At 38.9% G+C, this 12,140-nt stretch overlaps 1 long non-coding RNA gene across 1 annotated transcript in view; it reads right to left on the bottom strand.

The window, feature by feature from the left end:
• Positions 1-4,898: 4,898 nt before the first annotated feature.
• The window catches only part of LOC122805836, a 72,309-nt gene continuing 65,067 nt past the window's right edge, over positions 4,899-12,140 (bottom strand). Inside the window, exon 3 of the long non-coding RNA XR_006365466.1 lies at positions 4,899-5,506. This is a non-coding gene — a long non-coding RNA (uncharacterized LOC122805836). The remainder of the gene's footprint in view (positions 5,507-12,140) is intronic.

A 12,140-nucleotide genomic window follows, 5' to 3' on the forward strand; every position in this document is an offset into this window, starting at 1 on the left:
ATCCTCCAAGAGGGTCTCATCCAAACAAATGACTAGTGCCAGAAACATAGCCTCAAGCTGAAATCCAAAAAATGCATCATCATTTCATTTGGGGAGAGTGACATCCTCAGAAGTTATCACATTAATAACAAGGACTTAAGCATGCAATCTGTTGTGAGGGACTTGGACACCCAGGTTGATAGCAAACTGAATTTTGATAACCATATTGCCTCCATTGTATGGAAGGCTTTCTACATGGCTCACCTCATTAGTAAGGGTATCTCATCCAGGGACAAGGAGGTAATAACATACCTGTACTCTTCCCTAATAAGACCCATTATGGAGTACAATGACATTTTCAGCATGTACCTCACAAAGTACGTACAGCAGCTGGAGAGACCACAGAGGTTCCTCACCAGGAGAATCAAGGGCCTCAAACATCTACCCCACACAGATAGGCTAAACGCCCTGTCCCTCTTCTCAGTCTCATAAAGACTCCTGAGAGGTGAGCTCTGTATGGCATACAAAGCAATCTCAGACCCCACCTTGATGGGACTGCTTCATAGCAGCAAGTCAACCTCTACTTGAGTAACCTGCACTTGCAACCTCAACCCGGTCTGTAACATTAATAGGACTTATCGGTGTGACAGATTTGTGTCCCAGAGACTCTCCCCCCATCTGTGGAATAGACTCCCTCTCCACATCAAGCAGAGAACCTCATTAACCCTTTTAAAGCGCAACCTGGATAACTGGATGGGAAACAGAAAATACGCCCCTGGGATTATACCTTTGTCCCTGCTGGACAGGGCATCGGGTGCTGACATGCCGGATCATGGGCTAAATTATTTACTAGGTTTGTAAGGGCCTCAGAGGTAATAGCCTAGTAACTTCCTCTGAATATTAAAAACTGTGAATTCAACACAAATCATCTCAGCCCAAGTAACACCTATTAATCAAATGGTTCGGATTTCTCACATTTCAACACTGAACTACTGTTGCTACTTTGAAAATAATAATTAACTCAGCTGCATTTTCAAGCCTGTCATTCAAACAGTCCTAAAACTGCTGTATCAGAAAAGGCATGGCAACCAATGAAAATCAAAGGAAGCAAAGTAATTAAAATACAGATTGATGCTGGCAGTCACAGTACTGTTGTAAGCTGATGAGAAAGAAATACACAGTAAATGATCTTCTCATCATAGGGATTTCTGTCTGTCCCTCTAAAACATCATCAGGAAGATGAAGGCACTGACTGCATGGCAACACTCTTTCAGCGCATTTTGGTGTATAACAAATTAGAAAACAGCAGTAATCACTTTGATACAGAGACATTAATAATGCAGGAAAGTTCATCCGACAGAACTCTAACCGTATATCATTCATAAAATATTAGTAATCTTGCAGAGGGTTTAACTTTAAAAATCATGCTAAATGAATCCTGCTATACAGTCCCTGGTGAACTGAAGGAATTAAGTCAGAACTGCCATACCAGCCCATATCCATTTAGCACTGTTTCCAGATACCTACTTATGTTAAGACTTTTACACTGTTTGCCATTATTTGTTATTTATTTATTTATTTTTATTTATCATTTGTTGACCGGGAAAGTCCTACTAGGACAGAACCTATTTTCAGTAGAGGCCTGGGGAGAAATGCTCCAGATGCATGTCTTTGGATTGTGGGAGGAAACTGGAGCACCCGGAGAAATCCCACGTGAATGCAGGGAGAAAATGCAAACTCCACACAGAAGGCACCCCAGCCAAGAATCAAACCAGAGAAACCTCTTGCTGTGAGGCGACAACGTTAACTGCTGCACCACTACGCCAAAGCCCACATATGTTCATCTATTCTGTCTTTCAACCTCCAGATGGCTCTGCTAATATAAAAGGCATCACAGGATTGGCACAGTGCATGGTATACAATATTATTAGTTTCACAATTATAACTTTCACTCAGTCCGTCAGTTCTACCCATGTACAAATTTTGAATGGAGGAACTGCTGGAAATGAATCTACACTACCTGCATCCAAAGCAAAGTACCAACATATTTATTGGTAACAACTCTTAGCAGATGGGACTTGCCATTTTTTGTAGAATTTGCATGATCCAAAGCTGTTTCTTGACACATGCATATGGCATGCCATTGCTGGTGATTTAGACCTTATGTGGTGAATATATTTGCAGTTGATGTTGCATTCTTTCAAACATTTTTGGAACATACACACATATATATTTTCATAAAGCAGTGGTAAGACCACTACTGGTGTATGGTACAGAAATCTGGACAGTAAAGGTAAAGCAGTTGAGGATGCCAGAGGTGGGTAATGCATATAGTGTGACAGAAGAAGAAATGACGGCATAAGTGCAGAAGGACAAGCAGATTACAGTGTTTTGATACATGCAGGAAAGAAGAAAACAATCTGGTGAGAATGATTTGGGATAGACAGGAAGCAGGATGAAACAAGGCTGTCCGGCAAAGAGATGGACTGTGTTGGAGAACACCTGTGACAGTCAGGTATGATGGTCAAAGAAGGTAGAAAAGTGGCATTGAATCAAGACAGATAGTGAAAGTTGATGTGACAACCCTGACCACATGTAGAAAATGGGAAAAAGGGGGTTGATGATGACGTGTGTGTGTATATACATATATACATACACAAACACACACACATAGGTATATACATACACAAACACACACACATAGGTATATACATACACAAACACACACACACATAGGTATATACATATATACATACACAAACACACACACATAGGTATATGCATATATACATACACAAACACACACACATAGGTATATACATATATACATAGACACACACACATAGATATATACATATATACATAGACAAACACACACATAGGTATATACATGATATATATATATACACAAACACACATACATAGGTATATACATACACAAACACACACACATAGGTATATATGAGTATATTTAAACGTAATAGTCACAACTAGGTTTATTTAAAAGGGAAATTAGCAGAAGTTAGATTTTAGGATGTTTTCATTCTTATGGTGTACACAGTTCATGCAAAGAATTTCTCAAAGTTGCCTAAAAATGTTCAGGACTCTCAAGTATATCCCTATAGCTCCTTCATGGCATAAGTGACATTAGCTCTATAGGTAGGGAAAAACTTTCACCAGCTTCCTACTTAGCAAGGTAAACTTCACGGGTAAAACAGTCATAAATAGACTTTCCTTTGCTGGATACACTGCTAAAGAGGTCTTCTTCTCAAAGATACTAAGGACTCCTCCCCAAAAATCAGTCTATGGTTAGGGGTAAGCACACATGCACACACACATCCCAGTTCTACTCACCTCAGGCCTAAAATGCAGCTGTTTTAACCCTCATGTGACTTTCTTGTTTCCTGCTTATAAAGCTGATGTCTGCTGTCAACAACACTCTCTCTGGTGTACAACCAATATTTGATTAGGGCTTTCTTATGTTTCTCACAGTTATATCTAGTGTTAACAACTAGCAAAGCAGCCAATGTGTTATAGAACTCGCCCCAGCAAAGAACCACTAGTTTGTATCTGCAGATGGGGTACAGGCTTGTGCCAGCCCATCTGCATTCAGATAATGTAGGGGCAGTTGACTGTTTTAAATGTGTAATGGATGTAGTGTCAAAGCTCACTTGGCTTACTGCCTGCCTACCTGTCTGCCTGTCTGTAGAGCTGCTAAAGTGGTGCTGGTAGTAGACATACTGTCCTAACTGCAAGTTCACTAGATATTGTTGCTATACCCCAGACTGGGCATATTATGCCTGCTGACCAATATATGCTGTACATGTTGTATTCTAATCTGCATAATCTCCATCATATTCACTTGTACTGTCAGCCTCAGGGAGAGGAGCTGATGTGACATATAATTCATTTCCTGCTATCCCTTCTCTTCACATCACCATGTTATTCAGCAGAGCATAAATGAGGGACACTCACTCTATCACTCTGGGATGCACAAGATGTGCCCTACAAGTTTATAAGGTATGTGAACTACCCATTCAGAAAAACACTCCATCAACCTTTGATTGACTGGCACCTGGCTATTTATTTATTTATCCTTTGTTGACTGGGTTAGCTCCATTAGGCTAATGGCCTCTTTTAAGGTGAGACCCACAGTTACTAGGGCAAATGTGGACAGGGAATTGGGGCATCAGGGAACATACTTTACTCTTTTTGATAGACACTGTGGGGTCACTTATATCCACATGAGTTAATACCGACTCAAGCAGCTGGAACCTTGGTTTAACATTTAATCTGAAGGATGACACTCAGGAGTGCATCACCCTACTAATGCTACACTGCAGTGTCAGCAATCCAATCACCTGGATGGGGAATAAAAACCACTACATTCTGGTCTTCCAGCACAAAAGATAAATGTGCTACCTGTTGTGCCAGTGAAATTGTTGTATCTTTTTTCTGTACAGGTTTGGGAATGGAGAATTAGAGTCATGCTCTATGACTGAAGTAGTAAGACCTATCAATGGAAGTCAGAGTTGCACATTATACATGCATAATGTACATCTCCAACCATGCTATCATATCACAGAGCAATAGATGCAACTCTCCATCCCAAAATATACATCCTTTGCGTCATATCCACGGTGTCTTGTGGGCACTTTTTACACTGAAAATTATAACAAAGAACAAATGAACAATAATTCAAGACTCCCATAACAAATGTTTCACACCTGTTATAGATATTAAGATTACCAGATGGAAAAAAACAATCAAGGAGTTTCTTCTCTGCTTGTCTGTAGAAACACTGAAGTGGCACACAGTCCATTGTTAATAAGAAATCTCTGTCAAACAAATAATACTCAAGGGTAAATTGCAACAGTTTATTAGCCAAAGAGACTTCCTCAACTGAAGATTTTCTCTTCTCAGTGTTAAACATCTGGCCGATATACAAACTGGGTGTTCTTCCCCTTTAACAACTTATATTCATTATAACAAATGAGAGATTTTTGAGTTATCAGCCTTTGGGAAAAGTTTTAAAGTCATGTTGGAATGAAAGGATAATAAGTAACATTTTGTACTTTATGTAGCAAAGTGCAGCTGAGGACAGCATCCAGTGTCTGGTGCAGAAGACTGGCAGCAGTTTCATGGGCATCTCAAGGTACCATGATACTTCAGTATGTGAATTCCTGCCACAAAGCATCAGAACTCCATTTTTCACACTTTGCCCCACATGCAATGGGTTGATGGTGCTATGCAGTCCTTCGGTTTTGCAAGGGACACACCAGCAAGTAACCCCACCTTTCAACACTGAGCATTGGCAATAATTCCCAGGTCTCCACCATAGATATTTGACCATCCGATGTGCTTCCAGACCTCAGTTCCTCAGAGAGGAGTAAGCACACCACAACTTCAAACCTTTCCCTCCCTGCCAGACTCCTCCAGCACTGGGTTAGTAAGCGAACCTGATCACTTTAGTCACAAGTCAGGACCTCTTCCTTCTCTGTCATTGGATCTAGACATATCATAATACCTGCAACACAAAGACATAACCATAGATGTATAACAAACAAAATCCAAACGGATAAAGTAAAACACTTTAATCTAAAAATAAAAATAATAAAACAGTCACCAAGGACTAAACGTAGGTCTTCACTGGTTTAATAAAGCACAAAAGCACAGAACCAAATAACTAAGCGCTTTCACCAGGCATAAACCGCTGGCTTCCACAGAGTCATTTGGTATTGCAAAGAGAACATTTAAATATGGAGACAATCAATTACTTAATTGATTAATTAATAAACTAAACAACCAAAAAATATATATCAAAATTAATTGATTAAAAAGTACTTCATAAATACCCACACATTCAATCAGCCTCATGTTACCATAATAACTTTACAATAGACATTAAATAAAAACAAAAAATTCTTTACAATCTCTTGTGTTAAAAGGCAGAATAACCCGTATTGTAACACATATATATTTTATATCATGTGACAATAAGTAGCCAAACTAATATATTGTTTAATACATAGTAATGACATATTAACATATTACAACAATTGTCAACACTATGTATATATCTTTTATTTCCCCAAATGAAATCTGATTTACCTTTAACTTTAAAATAGGCATCAGGGAGACACCATCAAAACATCAAAAGATAGATTATGAGAAAAAGAGAAACATGTTACATTCCTATTTTGCGGAACGTAACACCTGGTACTCCCAATTTATTTATTTTTTTATTTTATTATTTTATTTATTTTACATTTGTTGACCGGGCTAGTCTAACTGGATATATTTCCATTTTCAGTAGAGGCCCGGGGAGAAAAGCTCCACACAAAATACAACAAAATAACAATATGACATGTTAATAAAAAGCTAATTGTTAACAAAAACTAAAAAACAGACAAGCCACACTAAACTATTATAAACAAAAAATACAAAGTCAGTTACAGAGCATATTAATTAATAGATAAAGGGTGTAACAATAAAGTAGCAAGGAAAGTAAATAAGAAATTTAGAGTACAGGGGACAAGAAGAAAAGAGGGAGTAACACAAGAGTTAGAAGAGAGGAGAGGTGGTAGAATAGTCGACAAGTGAGAGACAACAGAGAGGACTGAGAGAGGAGAGGGAAAAGAAAGAGTAGTAGATCTGAGCATAGAAGGAGTCCAAGGGCAGAGGATAGTCTTGGTAGTAGCTTAAGAGATAGGTTAAAGATCAGAGTAGATGAGATGATAGGGTAGAGTGAAGAAAGTTAGTCTGGTGTTCTACAAGAACAAAGCCAGTGATCTTGGAAGTACAGTTTAATTTTATGTTTGAAGAGAGGTAAAGAAGTAATTAGTGTTATATCCTTAGGTAACAGATTCCATATTCTACCTACAGAATTAGTGAAAAGAGAGTCGCCAGCTGAGTTGTTGGATTTTATAGATCTGGCCAAGAGTTTACAAGAGGATCGAAGGGAGGTAAGATTGCTGTAAGGGATTAAAGGTTGAGAGAGTATAGGGTTGTTTTCAGGTTGGTGCAGTATTTTGTGGGCAGTAGTGAGTTGTGAGATTACAAGGTAGTTTTGTAGTTCTAGCCAGCCTAAAGGTTTCAAATTATGACAGTGATGGGTTCTGAAGGGGTTGCCTGTGGCGAAGCGGGCAATGTTATTATAGCAAATAGCTAGTTTGTTTAGGTTAGCTTTCTTAAGGTTGGTAAAGATCGGAGATGCATAAAATAAAGTGGATAAGAGATTGGAGTGGGCGATAGTAGCTCTAGTAGTTGGGCTTAGAAAAGTTTTAATACGGTATAAGGATCCTATTTTTCTGTTAACTGATTTGATGGTGTTATTGATGTGTTGATCAAAAGTGAGATTATTATCGATGGTTATTCCTAGCAGTTTAGTTGTAGAGTCAGGGGAGATGACAGTGGCGTTGTTTGACAAGATGGTGAAGTTTAATGGAGGTCCGAGAGGTTGGGGAGAAGAGAAGAAGTTTGGTTTTTTTAGCATTAAGAAGGAGATGCCATCTAGTAAACCATGTTTCAACTGTGGTGAAAGTATTTTGAGTTAGTGAGATTAGATCTGAGGAGGAAGATGCTGAGCAAATAATGGTAGAGTCATCAGTGTATTGGATACAGGTAGCTTGAGGGATTACTGTGCGAAGATCATTTATATAGAGGGAGAAAAGAAGAGGACCAAGAATAGAGCCCTGAGGGACTCCGATGGAAATGGGCAATAACGATGAGATGTGGTTATCCCAAAGAACAGCTTGCTGTCTGTTATTCAGATAAGAACTAAACCATTTAATGGCAAGGTTATCAAATGAGAGGGATTCAAGGATGTGAATTAAAGAAGAGTGGTTGACCATGTCAAAGGCTTTGGAGAGGTCAATGAGTAGAGCAGAAGAGAGAAGGTTATTATTGCGGTTACTATTGATAGTATCTACAAAGGAAAGGAGAGCAGTGGTTGTGCTATGATGGGGTCTAAAGCCATGTTGACAATTAGCTATAATGTTGTGTAATGAGAGATACTGAACAAGTTGCTGATGAATACATTTCTCCATAATTTTTGCTAAGGGTGAGAGAAGAGCAATTGGTCTAAAGTTGGAGTAGTCAATAGAGTTACCACCTTTGTGTAGAGGGATAATATGAGAGACTTTCCAGATATCAGGGATAGTTCCCTCTTGGATTGTCCTATTGATGAGTATGGATATTGGGACTGCAATTTCTTTGGCTGCCTTTTGAAGATAAAGGGGAGGGAGTTTGTCAGCAGAGGGGGTACAAGGTTTCAGTTTGTAAATAAGTTTATAGATGAAAGAGGTAGGGATAGGTTGTAGAGTGAAGTTGTGAGAAGAGTCTATTAGATTATTTGGGGGATAGAAGTTGTTGGTGTTCAGTTGTCTAGCAAGAGATTGAATAGTTTCGGAAAAAAAAGAGTTAAAAGCATTTGCGGTTAGGTGAGGGGTGTTTGGGTCAGCATTAAGGGGGGAGGGAGTTTTGGTTGTTCCTGGTGAGAGGAGTCTATTGACTGATGACCAGAATTGTTTAGGTTTATTGAGATGGGTTTCTTGAAGCCTGCAGTAGTATTTTCTTTTGTCAGAGATTATAGCTTTTTTGGTAAGATTCCTAAGCTGGCTGAAGTAAAGAAAGTCAGAGCTATTTTCTATGGCTTCTCCATTTGGCCCAGACCTTATTTCTAGAGAGTATTAGTTTTTTAGTTTCAGTAGAGAGCCATGGGGCTGTATTAGCCTTCATTCTAATGGTACATTCTGGAGCATGTCTGTCAAGAATGGCAAGGAAAGTTGAGTTAAAGAATAATACTGCATCTTTAAGTGGAAGTGATTTTAAGGGGTTCCAGTTACAAGATTTGAGTTCATTTTGAAATTGGTCAATTTTAAAGTGTTTGGTAGAGCGTATTTTTCTTATATTAGGGGGGTTTAGACAATCTGTCTTTTCTCTAATAATGTAAGTTAAGCAGTGGTCACTGAGGTCATCTGGCATAGTTCCTACTTTATAAGTAATGTTAACTTTGTTTGTAAGTATCCAGTCAAGGATACTCTCTTTCTTACTGGACTTATTAAGTCTTGTAGTACAGGTGATGGCTTGGGTAAAACCATTTAGGTTTATGTGAGAGGAGGGATTTTGAGTGTTAATAGTATTCCAATCTATATTAAAGTCACCAAGAATTATAGTTTCTTGGGGGTAGTTGGTAGAAACCCAACTGAGAAAGTCTTCTAAGATGGGTATGTTGTTACCTGGAGGTATGTACATGCAGATGATATAGAGGGATTTTTTAGCATTTAATTGGAGTTTAGTGATAATGGCTTCTACTTTACTATCCTGGGTTGGGCAGGTAGGAAGGGTAGAGATATTGAGGTTATTCTTAAATAGCATTGCTACTCCATCACCTTTTCATTTTGAACGGTCAAGTCTAAGTATATTATAGCCTTGTGGTATAATTTCAGTATCTTTAGTGACTGGCTTTAGCCATGTCTCTGTAAGGCAGAGAATATCAAAACAGTGTGTGTCAAGGAGGGCATGTAGGTAGGGTGCTTTGTTATTTACACTACGTATGTTAAGATGTCCTATAAGGAAGGTATTATTGAAGTTGGGTCTAGATACATGAGGGGAGGGATGTAAGGGGCCAGGGTTGGGGTGAATGTCACCATCTTGTAAGTTGGGATTATCTGGTTTGTATGTGATGTTGCTCTTAAGAAGAATATGCAGTTTCATTTTTTATCTGAGTGTATGTCATAGTTGAGGTGGGAGTACCTATGAAATTTAGGTAGGAGGTAGCTTGGCGTGGAATTAACATTTAAGAATGAAGTGAGAGAAGTGTGGAGAGAAGATGTGTGTTTCTTTGTATAGTTTGGCTGTATATTAAGTGGGTTTTCAAAGAAGGTAAGAAGGTAAGCTGAAAATAGGGTGGTTAGGAGTAAGACTGAGAGTATAAGGATGGTAGGTGAGTGGGGAGCCATTATTAAAAGTGAAACTAGATAAAAGGGTAAAGGTACAAGAAATGGGTTTTAGAGGTGGTAATATATATGTGACTGCAGGATAGAAGAGGAGACCTAAGGGTATAGAAAGGGGAGAGACAGGTAAAGTGAGTGGAGAGAATATAGGAAGAATAATAATAGAGGAAAGGATAGAAGTAAGTCACAGGATGTGTGGGCAAGTAAAGAAAAGGGAGGTGGGGGAGGAAAGGGGGTGTATAGAGGGGAGGAGATATAAGTTTAGCGGGAAGGGAAAGGATAGGAAGGAGAGAATAGGGGTGTGTCTAGAGAGCTATATGGTTAGGACCCCTGGGGGTGGGTGGGAATTGGGGGTAGGGAGGGGAGCAGAGTGAGCCTGCAGGGCGAACGGAGCGGGATCCACAAAGTAAACCAAAGAAGAAGGAAAAATTATCAGAGAAAGCTAGCTGAGTCCAGGTAAGTAAGGTAGCTTAAGGAGGAGAGAGTAAGAGAGGACTTAAGATAGAAGAAAGGGATAGGAATAGGAGGGGTGAAATAGGAAGAGTTAGGTAGAAATAAAAAAACAAGTACAATAGATAATGATGGAGAAACAGTGACATCTAGTGGACAGAAGCAGAGTTAAAGTAAAATGTGCTGGGGCACTTTGGAAGTAAAAATAACCTAATAAGAGAGCAAACACAGGCTAATTAAAAGTAGGGTAAGGGAGGGAATGGAAATAATAGAGTAGGGGGGTTTGCTGCTGGCAAGCTTGACTGGGAGCTAACAAATAGCTTAGCAGGGATTAAATTGTTTAAAAATTACAAGTCCAACATATAGGTAGACATACTTTCTTGAATCTTGAGGTAGAGGGTTGCAGAAGAAGGCAAGGAGTTATAATTTTCCAATGGTAGTTGGCAGAAAGTAGACTAGCAGAGTTAGTAGAGGGATTCCACCCAGGCAAAAACACAGGGTATATCCAGGAGGTAGCTAATACAGGAGGAAAGGAGTGGAGAAATAAAATAAATGTTAGGAAATAATAATAAGAACACAATGTTTTAAGACAGTGCAGAAATAACTGGATATTCTAGTAAAATACTGAAATCTATAACACATAAAAAATAGCAGTAACAATCAGGCTAGGTCGAGCAGTTTCCTTAAGAACACTATATGTTTAGGCACAGCACATAGTACAGACTACACAGCATTAAATGGCTACTGCCAGCTATAAAATGCAAACCTCCATAAAAGATAATACAAGTAAGCTAAATAGGAGGTTTTCAGTTAAAAGCTGAGGGAAACACATAGGTTAGCGTGTTGTTCCATAACAGTCATGCCTTCAGTAACTGTCGAGGGTAACTGTCGAGGGAAGGTAGCCCTTATGGAATGAAACCCCAGCTTAATCTACACGTGTATAGCTACTCCAAGTACACGCAGTTCAGGTAGATGGTGGGTAAAAAGAATGGGTTTTAACAATGGTAAGGTAGGGTAAGAGGTTACCACCTCTAACAGGAATAGCTTCTGTAGACTAGAAATCACGCAACTAAACTTGTAAGATACTATCAGTGCAAAGACCAAAGAGAATTAAAGTAGTCTTTACATATGTCGTTAATCAGAACTTTTTAGGTCAACAGCAGGGTTAGCTCAAGACAGACACCAAAAGCAGTTCTCTTCAAAGTGCGCTCTTAGCTAGCTGCATTAGTTCTTAGTTTAGCTGCATTTAGCTGATATGAAAATATTGAACTAAGCTACCATGCTGTCGCTGCAGCTGGTATACAGTCAGCGAACAAAAAACAACTACGCAACTGTAAAGGTAATTAAATTATGCAAGTATTAACAAAGTGAAAGCAAAAGGTGATATAGCGAGTAGCATTAGACTAGGCATATACTGGTTAATAAATTCAATATGCACGGATGTTATGTACATTCAAAAATATCAATTCAGATCAATCATTGTGATTCAACGTACAAGAAAGAACACTCTGAACCCACAGACAACAAATAGGGACTAGCGTTATGGTAGTATTAGTCAGAAACAAAATGACTGCTTTCATATATACATGAACATTTAACAAAGCACAATTACAAGCATAGGCCCTTTACAACTACTGAGAAACCATCGCTAGAAATTTAGCAAAGCAATAAACAAATACTTACTGCAGAAAGAGCGCACAGTCAAGGACGCGCAGCAGCAGAGAGATGGGCTGGTTTAAAAATGGCGCCCTGGGA

Source organism: Protopterus annectens, chromosome 7.part0 (genome assembly GCF_019279795.1).
Source record: "Protopterus annectens isolate FY-2018-M chromosome 7.part0, PAN1.0, whole genome shotgun sequence".
Classification (NCBI taxonomy): domain Eukaryota; kingdom Metazoa; phylum Chordata; order Ceratodontiformes; family Protopteridae; genus Protopterus; species Protopterus annectens.